Genomic DNA, 18,277 nt, shown 5'->3' on the forward strand with positions numbered 1-18,277 from the left:
GTGAAGGCAAGGCCCGGCTCTGCCTCAGACATCTCCCTCCGTAACTGGAATTTCAACAAGTACCTGCCCCTAAGATTAATGTTGCGCAGCATTCCCAGGCACGCCCCACCACAAACACGGCTGATCTTCTTCAGGGCCCCAGCACAGCACCAGCAGCCTTCTGCCCGCAGCAATGTGCCCCACCTCAGGAGCGAGGTTCCCTGCTCAGCCTGAGACACCAACCCACGCCACTCGCTAGTGGGCAAGTGGGGAAATATCTGCCCCATGGCAGGACCTGCAGAGCGAGCTCTTACCAAGCTGCAGTGCCTCCTTAGACAGGAGATCTTTTCCTTTCCCCGCTGACCCTGTTCTTGAAGATTTATATGACCAATTTATAATCTCCTTTTAATTGCAGAGATAATATATTTAAAACATATGTGCTTCCCGCAGCGCTGTGTGCACTTTGAGTGTTGTCTGCCTTTTGCCCCGTGTGTGCATTCACCGAAGGTACTTGTGCATATGGAAACAATCAGACTACCCAAAAGACAACACACTTGATACTGTTAATTACACGGAGTAAACACCACTGGGACTATAACCAGTCTCTAGATCTGAGTCAGTATTTTGCTGCCGAGCTAAAGACGAAAGTCCATTATGTGCACTCGTACAGCCGGCAAAGTCCCTGCTGCACACACTGCTGATTTCTGTACATGCTACGTGGCAGAGAGCCAAGGAATTATAGCACAAACAGGATTTTATAACCGGCGTTATTTAAGGATGGGCAAACTGTGAAACTGCAAAAGTCAATGGTTCTAGCGCACTTTCAATTAATTTTTATTGTCAAGTTGTATTTCAGGATACTAAAGACCTCCGTGATGACAAGAAGGAGGCTGTGGGAATAGGCAGGAATACAGCATGCACAGTTCTCCTCTCTGATTTATGGATCAGTGAAAAACCTATTTAGATGGCAAGTTATTTCTTTCCTCTTATGTTAGATGAAATTCATCTTTGTCTTGAGTTCCTGCCAGAAAACACATTTAAGCAATATAAATACAGGTATCGAGCATTATATTGTGCAAATGGTATATCTGAGTCCTTGCACTGAAGTAAATATAACTTTTTGTGCACTAAAGATGGCAGTAATAATTGTGTTGTTCAGACAATTAATCTTATCATAGTCTGATATATAAATAAGTAAATGGAGTTAACATCTCAGCAACTTCCAGAAGGAACCTCAGAGAGGATGCTGAATTTTAAAACACCAACATACACTGAAGTCAACATGCCCAAAGGTTTTAAGTCAGAATTAAAGCAGGCTAGGTGTGGTTTAGGAAATAATGGTGGTAGGTGAATGGTTGGGCTGGATGATATTGGAGGTCTTTTCCAACCTTGGCAACTCTATGGTTCAATGATTGTGTGTCCATAACCAGATCTGGCAAAAATGTGTCTCTGTGTTACATTCATTGTGGTGTTCTTAGTTTTCCCAGGTCCACAGCCATAAAGTGACCTTGCTCCTGCTTCTGTATCGGCTCTGTATGTGCTCAGCTGGCACAAACCTTGATTGTTCTCCATACATGTGGGTTGGCACCCAGGAATCCTGACCATCGTACACTGAGCCCAGCGTCAGATGTGTTGAACATCTTTCTTTGGACCCACTAGTTTTGGCAGCCCATGTCTATGCTGATTTTTGCTACTGAGGCTGTATCACACCGATTTGAGAACTCAAAAAATGGCAAAGCTAATCCTGAAGCATTTAAAATGTTAGCCAAGTTGGATGCGTTAGCAGCAGACTTATCTCCACATGAAAACCTGTGTGTGACAAGGCAAAGCATGGACACCTTGTATACTGATACTGTGCATGTAGGCAGCAGACATGCATTCAGGCTGTGGCAGTGCTGGAGGTTCCTGCTGCTTCACTTCCAGGCTGTGGGGTGAGAGCTTCCTCTCATGCATAGAGAGGGATGTTGTAAACACAAATGTTCATCTCTGCTAACCTGCCCCTGTTCAGGCTGAGAAGATGTAAGAAGCAAAGCAGATCTGAAGGGATTGCAAGCACAGGCATGGAGAATAACCTCTTCCACCAGCATATTAGCTTGGGAGGATGTGCATGTGTAGCCCAGCCCCCTGTGTGGACTTTGATAGATTATCTCTAGGGAGATGATCGCAGACGAACCTGCTGCTCATTTGTAGCGTGAAACCATGCAGCTCCTCCTCTGTCTGCCACTGTGCTCCTGCTTATGGGGGCAGCTACTCCGTTCATCTATGTCTGCCCTAAAGCAGGGGGTTGGCATAACCTTTCTTGTATACCCAGCATGAAGTGGTTTACCCCTCTGTGAAACTCGGGTGAGCTGCTTCTCTGTTGACTGCAAACCGGGAGCATCTTCACAGGGAACTTTGAAATCAAAGTGAAACTTTACCCTGGGCTTTCTTATTGCTGCCTCCAGAGTCACCACATCCTTCTCTTGTCACCACCACCTTTCAGTTAAGAAAGTGGCAATGAGACACAGCATTCAGCAGTGAGAACTGGGTCTGCGTGTGAGGAATGAATTTATAGAGGGGTTAAAATTCGCTCTTTGAAAGCAGAGAGCACCAAAAGGTCCACCTGGGGATACAGTTGTTAGCGTGCTGCAGTTTTACAGTGTTTCCCTACATTTCTTGTGGAGACAAGCCCCAAGGAATCTGAAGACTTGGCTTATTTTCCTGATCCTGCAATAGATTTCCTTTCTTGCCCAGCCGTGGGTAAGTCTTTTAGATGCACATTTTCAAGCTCAGGCTTTAATTTTAGCCCTCTGGCTCAAGATATCCAGGATCTGTCCTGCATGTGTATTAATCACTTACATCTCCAGCCAAAATTAACAGAAGCCGCCTGTACACAAAAGTACAGAAAATTAGATTCTACTTAGAAAAACAAGGCCTGCCCTGTCTTACTCAGCTTGCCTATGTGTTTAGTGGGGATGATAACACCTGTCCAGCTGCGGAGACATCAGGTTAAATTAATTAAGGTTAGCAAAGGATGTGAAGCAATTAATTAGCTTTTGCTTGCATGTGTAAAGGAGAAGAGCTCTTTGAGCACTGTTTCTCCTGTTTTGGTCTTTCTATTACATTCAAATGAGGATAAACATTACCTCCTTCACAGAAAGCTCAGCTAAATGTTATATGCCTGCGAAGAGTTTGGTTTTACTTGGAAGGAATAGGGCATGAGATTTTGGTTCCTCTCACTTGTTTATGAGCATGAATTTACTACACATAAATCACTGCAGGTCAGAACATTGCTGTTGCCTTAACGCGAAGTAAGAGAGCACAGAATCACCCTTTAATGTTGTGCAATTGGACAGGATTTGGCTTGTCCTGATTTTGTGTTTGGAGAACTCGGGCTGCCCTTTGTGCTCGATGTTCTACCTCTTTTTCTCTTGAAGGTCCAGTGGAGAAATCCGACTGGGTGCGTTTGCATCACTCACTTGCTGCCTGTTCTTTGTCTGAGTGCAGTGTTTTTCTGAAATTAAAGCACAGCTTTCTTCTCTTTGCTCACTGTGGGATTTCCCAGTGTTTCACAAGGTTGCTGTTTGATGAACATTTCAAGCTGGCACTGATGCTGAAAGAAACAGTCGTGTTTTCTTTATACCTGTTCCCTTGTATCTAGTCCAGGGTGCACGTGGCTGTAAGATGGACCAGAACAGGGAGGGAATCTGGCTCAGAAAATAGCTGTTTCTGTCTTGTAATCACATTTGTTTCATGTGGTTCCCTTTCATGACAGGGCTTAGCAGCAGGGCAAAGAAGAGCTGGGGGGAGAAGGAGGAGAAGCCGGGCTTCTCCAGGTGGGGAGCCTTTCTGCTTCCCACCCCATGTCTCTTTGTCTCTCACTCCGCTATCTCCTGGAGGTGGCAACAAGTTAATGTGACTCAGGAGCCAGAAGGTGAGGGGGTTGCTGTGGATGAAGGCCTACATTGTGTCCTTCTGAACCCAAGGCTATTCCCCTCCCCCTTTCCATTCTTTGGGTTACTCAGCAGAGCTGCTCCGATTCACATAAGCTAACAATCTGTTTGAGAAGAAACAATTAAGGCCGTAGAAGTTGTTGACATCCTATTTTCTTTTTTTTTTCTTTTTTTTTTTCCCCAGTAGCATAACTGGTACTCCAGCTTAGCTTGTCCTTTTGTGCTCTCCATCCCTTGCACTGAATCCATGAAGAAACCCATGCGGGTAGAACTTCAGCCCCCAAACAGCTGGGACCAACAGCTAAAGAAGCTCAGCTTTTCTCACAGTCCACAGTGTAGCTTTTGAGCTGGCTGGTAATTGGAAACACTGTGCACTCCACTGCTCGGTCTCTCAGGCTCCCTGGCCAGCTGTGGGCTGTTCACCACCATTGCTGAGCCCGCGGTACAGGGACGAGCCGCAGCGCCCGGTGAGGATGGGCTGTGGTTATGGGATGCCATCAGGTTGGCTTGCGTGTCTTTTTCCAGGAAGCTGAGTGCATGCTCCCTGCTTCTTCTCTTTTTCATGATCTTCAAGAGTTCAGCTTAAAGCAGCTGCAGATAAAAAACAAGCATCCTGCTGAAGAAGAGCCAATGGCCCTGGGAACAGACTGCTTTTATAAAAAGCCTTACGCGAGCCAGATGCCCCCCTACCCTGACAAAGACTGATCAGGTGGCTGCTGGTATCGCCTTTCACCGCTCTTTGGCAAGGGTGGAAACAGAACGATGGTGAGTTTTCAGGTGGAGATGCCTTTTATTTTTGCTTTGGTGATGCAGATGGAAAGAGTCGTTCTGTTCCATGCAAAGCAGTGCTGTTGTAGGGACAAAAAGGAGGACTATCGGTGTCTAGGAGCATGCATGCAATTACTGTAATTCTCACATGCAGGCTGCTGTGGATTTATGCTTTGTGAGAGGTCAGGTCAGATCATAGGCATAGAAGATAAATCCATTGGATGTATCTCTGGAGGCTGTGCTGCAAGTCTCTTGGCACGGGGTGAGTTTTGGACATGCAGTCACTTTGCAGACTGGAGAAGAGAGGAATACAGGCTGAGCTGAGCCACAAGTCTTTGCAGAACCAAAGCACTGATTCTTCCTGCAACCACTCTCGGGTTGCTTCTGAGCTGGGTGGTAAGTCAGGATGTTTCTTCAAAATGCCACGTAGGGCTTGCAGAGATTATTCAGACCGTTTGTTGCAGTGTTGCAACAAAATCTCCCTCTTTTTCCTTCCCTCTCTCATAATCTGGATCCTGCTCACATCAGTACCTAACACAAACTTTGTGAATTATTCTGGGGATGAAACAGAAACTGCTTGCTCAATCCAGCAGCCTGATGGGTTTTTATCTCAAGATGACTGTATTTTTATACTTATATATGCGACACAACTCCAACCCTAAACTTGCTCCCACTTCACTTTCAGGCGTTTCCCCAGCACTTCCCCACCCGACCGGCCTCAGCAGGTGTGAGGATGAGGAGGATGAAGCCCGGAGTGCGAGCCAGCCCCGCCGGCTGCCGAGTGCCACCAGAGGGTGCTGCTCCGTGCGGCCGGCCGGCAGGGACGGGTGGGAACGGGAGGGATGAGAGAGGAACGAGGGAGGCTGCGGCCCCCAGCCAGCTCCCTGCCTGCCAGCCCATGCTGTGGTTGCCAGGCTGCTCGGTTCGGTTGCCCCGCAGCTAGCGAGCTCCGTCTGATGAACCTCAGCTCCCTCTGGAGAAAACAAGCGTTTGTGGCCGTGTTGATGTGCAAGGAGAAAAACGTTGACGCCGCAGATAACGTGGTTGGTACATCTCATTCAAGACTCGATTGGACGCCTACCTGTGCGACGTGGTGTAGGGAGCCTGCTTTGGCAGGGGGGTTGGACTCGATGATCTCTAGAGGTCCCTTCCAACCCCTACAATTCTGTGATTCTGTGATCTCGAGGCAGCGTGTATAGAAAGCAGTGTTTGAAAGGGTCAGTTTGTTAACTTTGAGCTCCTGTGGTGTAACCAGCCGCCCTTTAGTGAGAGAGAATTAGTCTGTTTAGCAGAAGGCATCACATCCCTCTGCTTATCTCCCATGCTGCTGCTCTCCCCAGCAGCCGCACGCCTTGGTGCCTGCTGTCCCACACGTCCGGGGCTGCTGTACAGAGCACTCCTTATACAGACGTCTCTTGGCATGAAGGCGCTCCCCGGGAGCAGGACTGTAGATTGAAATGCTGCCTTCTTGGAATAAGCAAATGCCAGGGGTTTATTTCCTATTAAGCTAGCAGATAGTTTGTGCATTTAGCTGCAGTTTGCTGTCTCCAAACAGATAAGGGTGGATACTTGTTGTTTTCCTTCCTCTTTATATTTCCAGCCTGGGAAACAGCAAAAAGTTTGTGCAAAAGCAACATCTGTGGGAGAGAGAGAGAGAAAAGGATGAGGCGGGCTGGCTGGGCAGCCAGCCTCAGGAGATGGTGAGACAGAAGAGCTATTCATTGTGAGAGGCAGTTGCTCCTCACCCTGCTAGACTATAAATTGGACACCTTATTAAGAGCTGATCCTCCAACAGCCCCACCCCAGGCTGTGCTCACGCTCCAGACTAGAGGAACATAATCCCATTTCTCTCTGGGTGCCTGCTGTTGGGTGAGCACATGTGTGAGCGGGACAGAGGACACGAGGCAGAAGGAAGCAGCACATTTTTGGGTTCAACTTAGGAAAACAAGGCAAACTTTAAGGAGGGGACAGGGTGGAGGTTGGATGGCAGTGAAGTTTGGGCTCTCATACTGTGATGCTGTAGTTGCCTTACCAAATAATGAAACCAGTCTTACATTTTTTCTTTTTCTTTTTTTTAACTTGTTTTCTCAGTTGTAACTTAAAAATGCTGACTCACTGGCACTGTGTGCCAACACAAATGTTGCTGCGGAAATCAATCATCGTGAGAGCCTGGTGAGATACAACTCCACAGTGTCATGGGCTTTGAATGGGCCTCCAAGTTTCTTCTTCAGACAGTTGGCTTGGTAACTCCCATCTTGTCAGGTGAGCCCAAAGGTCTGAGCAGACTTAGGCAGATGTCATCTTGAATGGTTGCTATGGTAAAAATTCATAGGAATGTGAGGTTAACAAATGCATCAGTTGTATCATCCTTGGCGAGACTTCTGAGCTTTTCAGCCTTTGTGCACCTTTGACCATTTGAGAGGTTCTCAGGCTTGCATTTGAAGTGCGTTCCTGGATACCTTAATTTGTGTGCCTCAAGATGAATTTACATGCTTATAAAAATGAACACAAAGCATCTTCAGCATTTCACTTTTCCTCTTCTACATTCTGCTTGAGGGACTTAGTTTTGTCAATGATTCTGTCAGCTCAGGTCACCTTTTACCATGTACCAGTGAAGCTGCACTGGAGTGGGCCCTTGGAAGTCAACGGTCTTCAAAAGTCTTCAACACATCTGTCAGACATGAATTAGTTGTTAGTACTGGTGGTTTTGGTACAGTTAGAATAGAGGAGGGGAGGCTCTACCATCTTCAGCCCAGGCTCTTGCAGCTATTCAGCTTCTGCCAACCTCTCTCTTCATTCATTTGCTGATCTCAGCCAAGCCCTTGTAAAGCTGGGTAATGGTGTTATTTGCATGGGAGGTGAAGATGATGTAGAGATGGGTGTCATATGTGTACTGCTGACAAGTCAGTCCATGGTGCCACTGAATCTTCTCTACAGGCTTTATATAGATATTGAACAGGCTGGGTGAGGGGAAAGAATTTTATGTTATTCAGCAGGTGGAAAAGGTTTTGGAGGTTAAGGAAAGAGCAAGTGTTTATCATAAATCTCTTGAGCTTACTGGAGATTGATGTAAGAGATGTCTGAAGATGTATCAGCTCTGTTCCAAAGGGCTGTGGACAGGCATTTATTTTCACACAGCTGAGCTGGCTGGAGATCTTACAGCCATTCCAGATGCTTGCTACCCACCCTCTGCTGATGGTTGCCATACCCATTGCTCTGCTGTTAGAAAAGGTAGTCCAAAGTCTTCCTGATCTGTCCGGTGAAGCCCCTCAGATAGTTGTAAGTGCTGATAAAGGTGGTGTTATTTAACACAGCTGAAATTGCATTACCTTGAAAAGAGAGAATGTTCGCATTACTGTGAGTTTTGGAAAGGAGAGACAGGAGAAAAGAACTCAGCCTGTCCTACAGCCCTAGACAGCTCCTGCATTGCCTCCTGCAGGCCTGAAGATGAGCGAGGCATGTGTGTGGGGCTGGGTACATCTTTTGGAACAGGCAATGTAGCTTCTGTTTTGGGGTTTGCTTTTATGAGTGAAAATGTGCTTGGATATTTTGTATAGATTTTGTGCTTAAAATATATGTAAAGTGCTTGTTTCTTACATGAGTGACTGAAATGATGTATGTGGAGACGTGTCAGCCTCCTACAGGGTCAGGTACTTCATGTGGCCAAAGCTTAGATAACGAAGAGTTTGTTATTAGCCAGATTTTCTAACAGAGCTCTTATGAGAAATTGATATTAATTATTATATTAATACTACTATGGTTAAAGCTGAACCAGCAAGTTACAATGAAATGTCTAAATTGGGGCAAAGAAGAAAGCTCATGAACTCGAGTGTTCATTGAGAAATGGGAGAAATGGGAAGAACTGGGATGAAAACCCGTGGGTGTTTTTAAGAGATCTTGGAATTCTTGCAGGTTTTTCAGATCCAAAAACACAGAACTGCTGGAGATTCCTTGACGTGTATACAGGCAAAACAGAGCAAGAAAGAATCCCGTTCATCCTTGCTGGCCATTCTGTTTCTGAACTGGGCCAGAATGAAGCATCCTACCTTAACAACAGTCCAAAACTCTGCTGGAATTTGGACTAGCATCCAAACTCAAGGCACAGGCTCTTCTCTAAATAAAAATAACTCGATCATAAGCTATTCTGGGGTGGTGACTTTCAGACAAGAAATGTAGGGCTTATATAGGTTTTTACTTCTGTCAAATACATCTGGATGCTGTACTCCTTCCCGCCGATACTTTGAACTTGCTCTCTTCAGCTCAGAGACAAAGAACCCCAACTGGAAGCTAGAAGTGGTAGAACAACTGATGTTACTCAAGGTAAACAGCAGGGTTTTTTTGGTGGTTTATTTATTCCACAGAGGATATTCTGCTACTCTGGTTGCTGCTGATGCTGATAAAATTTCTGTCATTGCCTGTGATGAACAGCATGCAATGTTGGTTCAAGATAAGAGCCAACAGCATGTCAAAGAGTCTTCTCCAAATAGGAATCCCATAGATCTGGCTTTTTTGACAGGGTGGTACTTAACAAAACTGCCACACCTGGCACCATTGACATCACTGCCAAAACTACCCGTCACCATCCTCTCCCTTCCCACAGCACCCAGTAACAAATCTGTTTTTTCCTGTTTGCTTGGATATATCTAGTATTATGGTAGGAACAGTTCCCGTTCACGAAGAATGTGGCGGGATGTAGCTAGCTGTAAGGGACAGGAAGCAAAGGAGGAAGCAGTGTGCTGGGCTATTGTTGTTAATGGCACTAGGCAGCAAGTGCTAAAGCATGTTTTACATCAGTGTGAGCACTGCTGCGTATGATGTCCTACTGGGAGTGCCTGCACTGTGTGCAGCAGATGGGCAGCAGGAGGGTTCTGAGGTAAGAGTGCATCCCACCTCAGGAACTCCAAGCAGTCTATGAACTTCAGTTGATTTAAAGCTTTGGGCCTTCTAAATTATTATCCAGTCGTATCCTGGAGCAAGGCATATTTGCTGAAGATGTCACAGGAAGTTTTCAGCTGTGCCAAGTGTATAAACTAGATCTTGTGACTCATAGGTCTAGGGTTTAATCGAAAGAGTTTTCTTCCTCTTTACATAGCTAGCCTGCCTTCTCTTTGATATTATCCCACCCTTCCCTAATCACTGGGTGACATCTGATTCCTATGACTCTACTATAACCTTCAAGGTCTATTGTATTGGGTCCAAGATCTTGTTGTTTTATTTCTGGCTCTTCTAATTTTGAGTTCATCCCTGCAATTCCAGGGGGCTCACTCCTAGACTGGCTGCAAGCCCTTGGGAAGCAGGGTGCCCCTTGCTGGCACATCCCACTGTGGAGCAGAGATTTCCCTGAACCAGTCACTGCCCTCCCCTAAACCCTAGTGTGGAGGATGGCTATTGCCTCCCACATGCTTCCTGCAATTTCTGCTTAAGTATAGTATTCTTTGCTCTCTGCCTGCAGTTGGAATGTAAAGCTACTTTCTGTAGATTTAAAGTTGCTGCCTCCTCTGAAGTGGCTTTATTTTAGTGCTCAGTTCAATGATTCCTACACAGTACTTAACCCAACAGGTATCTGAAATCTGTATACATTATTTAGATCTAAGTTAATGCACAGCATTGCTTCTATCAATATTATTAGATTTTCTTGTGTCTTTAAACTCAGTGTTCTTGGGTCACTTTCTCTTTTTTTCCCTCTCGTCAAAGGATTTGCAATGTGCAGTTTGGGCTATGGATGTGAAGGACCAAATCCTACGCTGCTTAAAGTACAAAAGAGCAATGGAACTACGTCCATGCATATGAATACACGGAATGCTGAAATCATTCTACCATTCTGAAAAACACGTGGTCTAGAGGACTGACGCTGAGAGATGTCATTTAGGATCATCTAATTCATGAACCTGTATATCCCGATGTAAATATAGCTTTTCCCCTGGTTATATACTTTCATTGGTGAAGATATCCTTTTTTTAAAATAATAATAATAAGTAGATGTTAAATACTGTGCATCTAGAACCCCTTACTGGACTTATAACACCTTTATAACAGCATTTTACACAGCACACCACTTTTCCCATCCTATCTAGTATCAGAGGCTTCTCTCAATCAGCAGAGCTCATGGATTGAGACTGGTATTAAAATAAAGTTTAACATCTGCGCAGATGATGAAAATACAATTTCAAGTTCAGTTTTGTAGTTTGGTAGATTTTTACTTTTAAAATGTGTCCTATGTTTTTATTCCCGGCTCCTCTGTTTGCTTTGGGTCAATTGCAAGTTTTCACGTTGAGTTTTGCAGCTTACCTGATGCAATACATACACACCAAATTAAAATGACGCACAAGATTAAAAAGACAGCAGTGTTGAAGTTTAAACAAAAAACAAAAAACACACAAAAAAAGCAGCTATGTTGTGCTGGAAACATACTGAAAAGAGATGTTTCAACACTGCTGGAACTCTTTGTTTTCCTGGTTTTCTTCCTGAATGAAGTCCTGGCAAAATCAGCTGGATTTTGTGATGTGTTTTGGCTCCAGCAGAGCAGGATCCTAGCAGCATTTCTTCTGATGGCTTGAGAAGAGCAGGAGTGGAGGAGCTCCCCATGTGGAGGGTTTGGTTCCAGGAGAAGAGTCCTCCTAGCCTATGAAGAGGAGCGATTCAACGTGCCTTCCGCTCGGGGGTAGGAGGGGAAGGAGGGAGAGGGACAAGGACACTTCCTTCATAGCGCTTTGTCAGGGCTTCTGGCCAAGAACGTAAGTCTAAATACAAGTCGTCGAGCACTGTGCCAGATCCTGAGAGTTTGGGAGTCCCTTTGTCCAGAAGCTTGCAAAAGTTAAGGTAGTTGCCAAATGGGATGTGTGGCATCCATGTAATACATCTGACGCATGAAAATGGGTTCCCGTTGAGCTTACCGCGGTGCCTGGGGCAAAAGTACTTCTGATTCCCTGCATGATGCAGTAATTACTGGGCTGCTGCTGCTTCTTGCCTAAAACCCAGCTACAATGGCAGCTCAGGACAACCACCAGCCTCGGGTCAGGCTGAGGCAGGTGACACGCACTCAGGGAGGGGAGGTGGGGCTGCCTTTGGTTCTGCTCTCTCTCTGGGATGAGAGGACCTGATAGCATTTGCATTTCCCCTTTAGACTCAACCATTAAGTCTGATGACAGAAATGAGCTTTTCCCCTTGGATATGAGCCAAGAAACCTTTTTTTTCTTCTTCTTCTTCTTTTTTTTTTCTTCTCTCCTGTCTCTTTCGTAACCGTCATTTTTGTCTATCTCTCGAACTTATCACGTACTAGTGTCACGCACTGTAGGTGTGCTCCCCTTTTCCTTCAGCTGTGTTCTGCTTCCCATCTGCCAGGTGAGAGCCTCTCCTTGGCTGGCTGATGCCTGCTTGCCATAGGTGACGGAGGGGACTGAAACCATTGTTTCTGCCCCACCAGAGCCTCTGCATCTCAAAGAGAGGGAAGTCTGCTCTGGAAACCCCATGAGATGTGTCAACAGGGTCGTAGCAATTCCCGTAGGATGAGGCTGCCTGTTTTCCTGCGCCTTGCTGGAAAGTTCAGCCCGTCGTGTTTGTGCAAACCCCTGGAGGGCTCTGAGGCTGAGAAGGTGTCAGCAAGGACATAGCTGGGGTTGCAGAACTCCTATTACAGGCTGTGCTGGCCAGAGAGGTAATTTCTCTTGGTAGGAATTGTCTTTGTGTTTCATAGGGATGCCGCTGGAGGACAATAGGCAGGGGAAATCCCCCAGTGACATTTCCCAAGTCAATAATGTGGGTTTCTTGTTTATGTACTGATAGGGGCAATCTCAATCTATTAATAAATCTGTTGAGTGATGTCCTGTGCTGAGGGGTTGTTGAGGGCTGCCAGTGGAGTTGCTCTGATGCAAGATGCATCTTTGTAGAGGTATCAGTTCTGCCATGCTACTGCACTGAGAAAATAAAGCTGTAACATTTTTGAGGGCTATCACATCCTGGGTAACTGTGCTGTGTTTTGGGACACAACTCAGCTACTCCAGTGCCAAAGGCAGTAGCACTGCTTGTCCCCTGCAGTCTGTGCCAGGAGTGGGGTTTCCTATGCAAAGCAGGGCATGGTCTCTTCTGCCTGCCTTTCCCTGGCATCTCAGTAACACAGGAGCAGGGGCTGCCTGGTCTTTCACCTTCTCCATTTGCATCAGGATTGTTTTTCCCTTGGCCTCCCTGACTTCAGTGAGCCATCCTCTGCCTTTCTGCCTTGTGTTGGCTGCGAGTGAGGCTTCCTCTGTGTGCCTCCTGAGCAGCAGCCTCACTTCCAGTGCACTACAGGCAGGCCTCTATTCGGATGAACATCCCTGTTAAATATGTATGAAGCTGACTGACTGCAACTTCCTACTTGTCCAGGCTTTATTCCTTTTTTATTCATTTTCCTCCTGCTTTATTGGGGCTTTTTTACTCAGAAGAAGAACGTATTCATCTCTGTGAGTTTTGACTTATCTGAGAGACTGCCCTCAATCTGTTTGTCTTTAAAACTTCTTCCCCTCCTCCTCCACTCCATCCCTCTCTTGCTCTTTTCTTTTTTTTTTTCCCCTCTGCAGCTGCTGGACAGCTTTGTGACCACCAGTTGGGATGGCTGTTTGCCACTCTCTCATGATTGCTGCCATGTGCTGTTCCCCTTGTGCCTACTTCCTGTGTTCTTCCCCAGTCAAAGAGAGATTCTCCTCTGCAGAGCCTGGGCACAGTTGTCCCTTGTCTGAGGCAAGAGATCATGCTTAGTTCTGACTCAATGGAAAGCCAAGCATTTGTTTAATTTGGTGATTTTTGCCTTGTGCTTCACTGTACAACATGAGGTGTTCATTTGGCTTTTATCTGTTCCTTGCATTTATGTACTCTTCTGTCATGGCTTTGACTCACCTATGCTTGGCAAATGGTCGCTATCTCAACCTGGGTGTTTGTTGCCACTGTGCCACAGCCTCCAGGCAAACAAAACACATCCTTGTACCTCTATGGTGGCAAGGTGAAGTCTTTCATGAGAGCCCATGATGCAGGCAGGTTGTGGATGGTTGCTGGTTGGCTCTCCTGTGGTTAGGGAGGCTATCAGGAAGGAAAAGATCTCACCATGGCCACAGAAGCTGGATGAGCTGGAACTCGCTTGTTAGCCCTTCCATCACTGGTGGTAAACACGCATCAGGAAGCTGGGGCTTCATAAAAAGACTTTTGTTTGGACTGGGACAAATATCCTCCTGACGGCAGTGGCTGCGTAAGGGTGTACTCATCCTGTGAGCTGGAGTAACCCACCTGCGCTGTGCCTGAGGGCTGTGGCTGGGGTTTTCAGCCCAGGAAACTTCAACACCCAGTGCCTGATGAAGAAACCTTCAGGGCATTGTGATTTCCCATCTTCTCTAGTCACCAGGGAATCTCCCAAGGTTTAGTAAAAGCAAGAGAGATCTCCAAATACACATAGTGGCCTGCAAGCTGGAGTGCCACCCACTGAAATGAGGGCTGGTTAAGAGGCTGCCAGAACATGGATGCCATAGTAGCTTGGAGATTTTGAAACATATCAGCACAGTGATGAATTGCTCTGCCTGGAGGAGGTGCATCAGCCTGGAGCAGGTCAGCTCACACCCGTGCTCCTGCCTGTGTGGGCCTGGTGCTGAGCAGGGAGGCCCCTTCACAGCCTCCATGGGCAGGCCCAGAATCCATTTGGGTGACCTCCCTAGACTGCCAGGGTTGTTGTTTCTTTGCCTATCTATCTGAAGAAACAACATATCCAGGCCCATGGATGCTTATAAACATCCAGTTGCTCCAGTATTGATGCATAAATTCAAAATTACACTTGGTTGAAATCTCAGAAGGAAGAACAAAACTGTAGTCAGTGTTAACCCGAAATGCTGACTGGTACTCCTATCCATAATCACTGTGCATTTGCCTTTGATACTTTATGATGAAGCCATGAAGCCTGGCATCTTTCAATTTTGTAATAGAAGCACGTTCATGACAACAAAAATATCAGTGAAGTTAATGCTGTCCAGGTCACCTGATTAAAACCCATCTATCAGTTGTTTTCCCCACTACCTCTGGCTTTTCCTGCACCTGTTTCCACAAGTGCTGGAGCATTCATGTTTCATCTGTCTTTTCTGTGGCCACATGCAATCATCTGGGAGCACAGGCATGATGATGAAAGACAAGTGTGGTGGATTTCCATCTCTGGGATAAAGGGGGAAGCTGAAGAAAGATTCCCCCATAAGCTGGCTCTTACTATCAGCGCTAACAATCTCAGACTGCCAAAGTTGCAAAGCTGTGTGCTGTCACAGCCACAACCTCTGCATCTTCCTGGTTCCCTGCAGTAAGCTAAGGATGAATCCTCCAGGATCTCCTGTTCCTCTGGTAGGAATGGCTGAGCCCAGGTCAGATCAATGTCAGGCATCTGAAGCTGAATGCATGACCCTGCTTGTCTGGAAGTTGCTGAGAAATGTCCCATTTGGATTTAACAAATAATACTAAGGCCGAGGCCTGTAGTGTGTTGAACATGCATGGACATTGACTAGAGCAGCAAGGCTACAGGAGATTCCTCATGTTTTGAACAGTCATCTCTGTGATAGACATGATACACTTAAGTGAGGTATTGCATATTTAAGTATTGTGAGTTTCCAGGAAGAAAGGATGTGCAGATACTGTGACTCACTAGAAGAAAAACTTCTCGTGACTCAAAGGCTTGCATGCTTATGTCTCTTAGTTTATCTCTGTATTCCACCATGGGCCCAAAACCATGCTTTGAGGCCTGAAGAAAGTTGGCAACCTTGAGGATCTTCCCTGGCCTTGTGAAGCACTCTGGAGAGATTAACCTCTCATTGCCTCATCAGTATAGTCTAATTCATTTCTGAGCTGTTGCAACAAATGTCTTGGCAGCCCAGGGATCTAGAAGCCTGATGGTGGCAGTTTTGCCTGAAAGAGGGAGTTTTATTGTGCCTAAAAACGAAAGATTTTTGCCTAAAAGGTAGTGGTGCAGGACACTTGAGCTCTGATAAAATTACAGCGGGATGTGAGGAGTCTCCATAAGACTCCTCAATGGTGGTGTGCATGTTTGGCATTGATCTTGTGATAGGAAGATTCTGCAGGTGTGCTTAATGGTGCCTGGGAAGAGAGAGTTCCAAATGGATTTAAAGCTGGGGAACATTTCTGCCCTGCCTATTTTTTTTTTTCCTTTCTTCCCAAAGTTTGTGATAATTTTGCACTTCATTCATACCTAAGAAACTTAATGAATCATGTTTAAAAACTGAGTTTCCTTTTTTTCCTAAAACTAGGTCTTGAAATATAACGTGCCTCAAATATCCAAGACCAAAAGGCAAGCTTTAGAAAGAGACGAAGCATGCCCTCATGTGGCAATGTTTTTTCCTTATAATACCTGTTTGTTTTGCTTTGAATTCTGAAAGAATTTGTTGCCGTGTGTTATGTCATTACATCAGAATTGGCATTCAGAACAGGACTTCTGATACAGTGCTGGTGTACACAGAAAATGCTCGGAAATAATTATATGGGCTCCAATTCCCTCATTACTTGAGTCTGTGCATGAATGCTTTTATTTTTATTCCAAAAGAAGAATAGTTCCACACAGGAATTCTAAAATAAATAAGGGTGTGAATTAGAACTTGTCCTGTCCTCTGCTATGTGGGAAAGTTGCTTTCCATGACTGAAAACAAAGTTTAAAATGATTACAAAGTCATGGATGGACAACTTGGTTTTAAACCAGAATAATTGATTTTGAAGTCAATTTTAAGCTAGACCAAAATAAACCCAAAGTGAAGTAAATGTTCACAGAGCCTGGGCTGGCCTGAGTATCTCTCTTTAAAGATCTGCCCTGTTAAATGTTTTAAGGATCAGGAAGTTTTAGTGTTTCCTAAGACCGCATCACCTGCTTTTACCACAGGTTTTCTTCCTTGATTTCCCAAATTTTAAACAGCAAGGGAGTTTTATACCAATTCCTGGGTCCTAACAATTCATCAGAACTGCCTTATAGTACTTTTGGATTGATTACAGTTTGATTGTTACCTTGCTAAAAATGGATGAAGATCACGAGGTGCCTGGTTCAGAGATGTGTGGTGGTCACCTCTCGCTCCCTCCAGTTCTGAGAGTGTTTTGCAGGAGTCAGGGAATATGAGAAGCAAGGAACAGAGCAGCTGATGATCCACTGCACTCCCCTTAGCTTGGCTGGAGAGGCTTGAACATGTGTGACTGACTGCTGTGGGTGGTCTGAGTTTTAGGTGCTTGAGTTGGAGGTTTTGGGTATCGGTGTAGATATGCAAGTTGCTTTGAAAAAGACTTCAGGTCGAATGAGAAATGAACTCCTTAAATCTCTCCCCTAGGGTCTAATTGACTTCAGTGGAAGTGAAATCCTTCCTTAAAGACATCTCAGCCGTCTTCATTCATCACATCCCAGCAATGCTCTGCTATTGAGTTTCTTTTGAAAAAGAAATTGTGCTGTACTCTGCTGGCTGGTTATTTCACTTCATACAGACCTTCTCTGCTTGTTGCGTGCCTTGTAATTTTTAAGGTTTTATTTCACCTGCTTTATAAAGTGCAGGGAAATGGATGATTTATGAAATTCCTCCCAGTGTTTTAGAAGCATTAGTAAATATTGAAGAATGGGCAATCACACTATTGTTCTCATGGGAATTTTAACAGAAAGTAAGGCTGCTAGATTAGCTACAATCCTGCTCTTACAGCCACAATTCTTGCACTGTTTTGTGTACTTTGTTAAAAAGCTTATATGTGAGAATGGGTACTTGTACCAAGCCAAATAGTTCAGCACCACAAGAATCCCACCAGCTTCATCTCCACGCTTGTAACGAACACAGGCCTGGGTACATTCAACCAATTTGTTTGCCTGCAGAAACCATCTTGTGCTGTTTACAGTCAACTATAGCAATGTCCTTCCAGTGTTGACTTTGATGCAGTAAACAGAAGTGCCAATTCTGCTTTTCTTTGTCTTCTTGCTGTGCCTTAGGCTGTTCATAGCTGTTCTCTGCTTGTTGTTACCAGGCAGGGATGCTTTGGATCTGGAAAAAGGCGAGTGGGGTGGCTCTGCTGGAGAAACTGAGTCAGCCATTCAGCAGCTGGATAAGCTATGTGCCTCACTGCACATTTGCACAGCCTCAGTCAGTGAGTTCTCAGTTGGTCCCTGAATTGGTGAGTTTCCAGCTGTGCCTGAGCAGTGCTGATGTCCTAGCAGCAGCTGCATGGAAGCTCAGAGTGTACCAGCAGCTCAGTTTAAGTGGAGATGCTTGCTGATTCAGCTGGTGAGATGAACTTGTTGCCTGGCTAAATACTGATGGCACAGCAACTTGAGAAGCTGCTCTGCAGAAATGGGTGGGCCCCAGGCACCTCCCCGCTTGCTATTGTGTTGTGCTCTCAAGCCTAGTTTCCGTTTTCTGGACACCCTTTGCTTCCTGCTCTTCTGCTTGTTTGGCAGGAGGTGCTGGCCAGTTGGCTGTGGGAGGCATTCAGAAGTGAACGGAGACCTCTGTTAGGCGAACAAAGCCTGCCCTATAACCTCACAGAAGGCATGAGATGTCCACTTATGGTCCTGTCATTAGCCTGTCAGTCTGAAAGAAAACTATAGAGAGATGAGCAGCCAGGGGAAC

The 18,277-nt window shown here is 45.6% G+C and overlaps 1 long non-coding RNA gene across 2 annotated transcripts; it reads left to right on the forward strand.

Annotated features, from left to right (window-relative positions):
* The first annotated feature begins 5,364 nt into the window (after positions 1–5,364).
* On the forward strand, positions 5,365–10,854 carry LOC107309591 (uncharacterized). Of its 2 annotated transcripts, none has more exons than XR_014942786.1 (3): positions 5,365–5,722; positions 6,771–6,941; positions 10,374–10,854. It is a non-coding gene; the product is annotated as an uncharacterized LOC107309591 (long non-coding RNA). The 2 variants fall into 2 exon arrangements; XR_014942785.1 differs by lacking the exon at positions 10,374–10,854 and adding an exon at positions 8,592–8,821.
* Positions 10,855–18,277: the final 7,423 nt, after the last annotated feature.

The sequence above is a fragment of the Coturnix japonica genome, chromosome 2, assembly GCF_054131305.1.
Source record: "Coturnix japonica strain WE chromosome 2, WE-NBRP24, whole genome shotgun sequence".
In the NCBI taxonomy this organism is placed as follows: domain Eukaryota; kingdom Metazoa; phylum Chordata; class Aves; order Galliformes; family Phasianidae; genus Coturnix; species Coturnix japonica.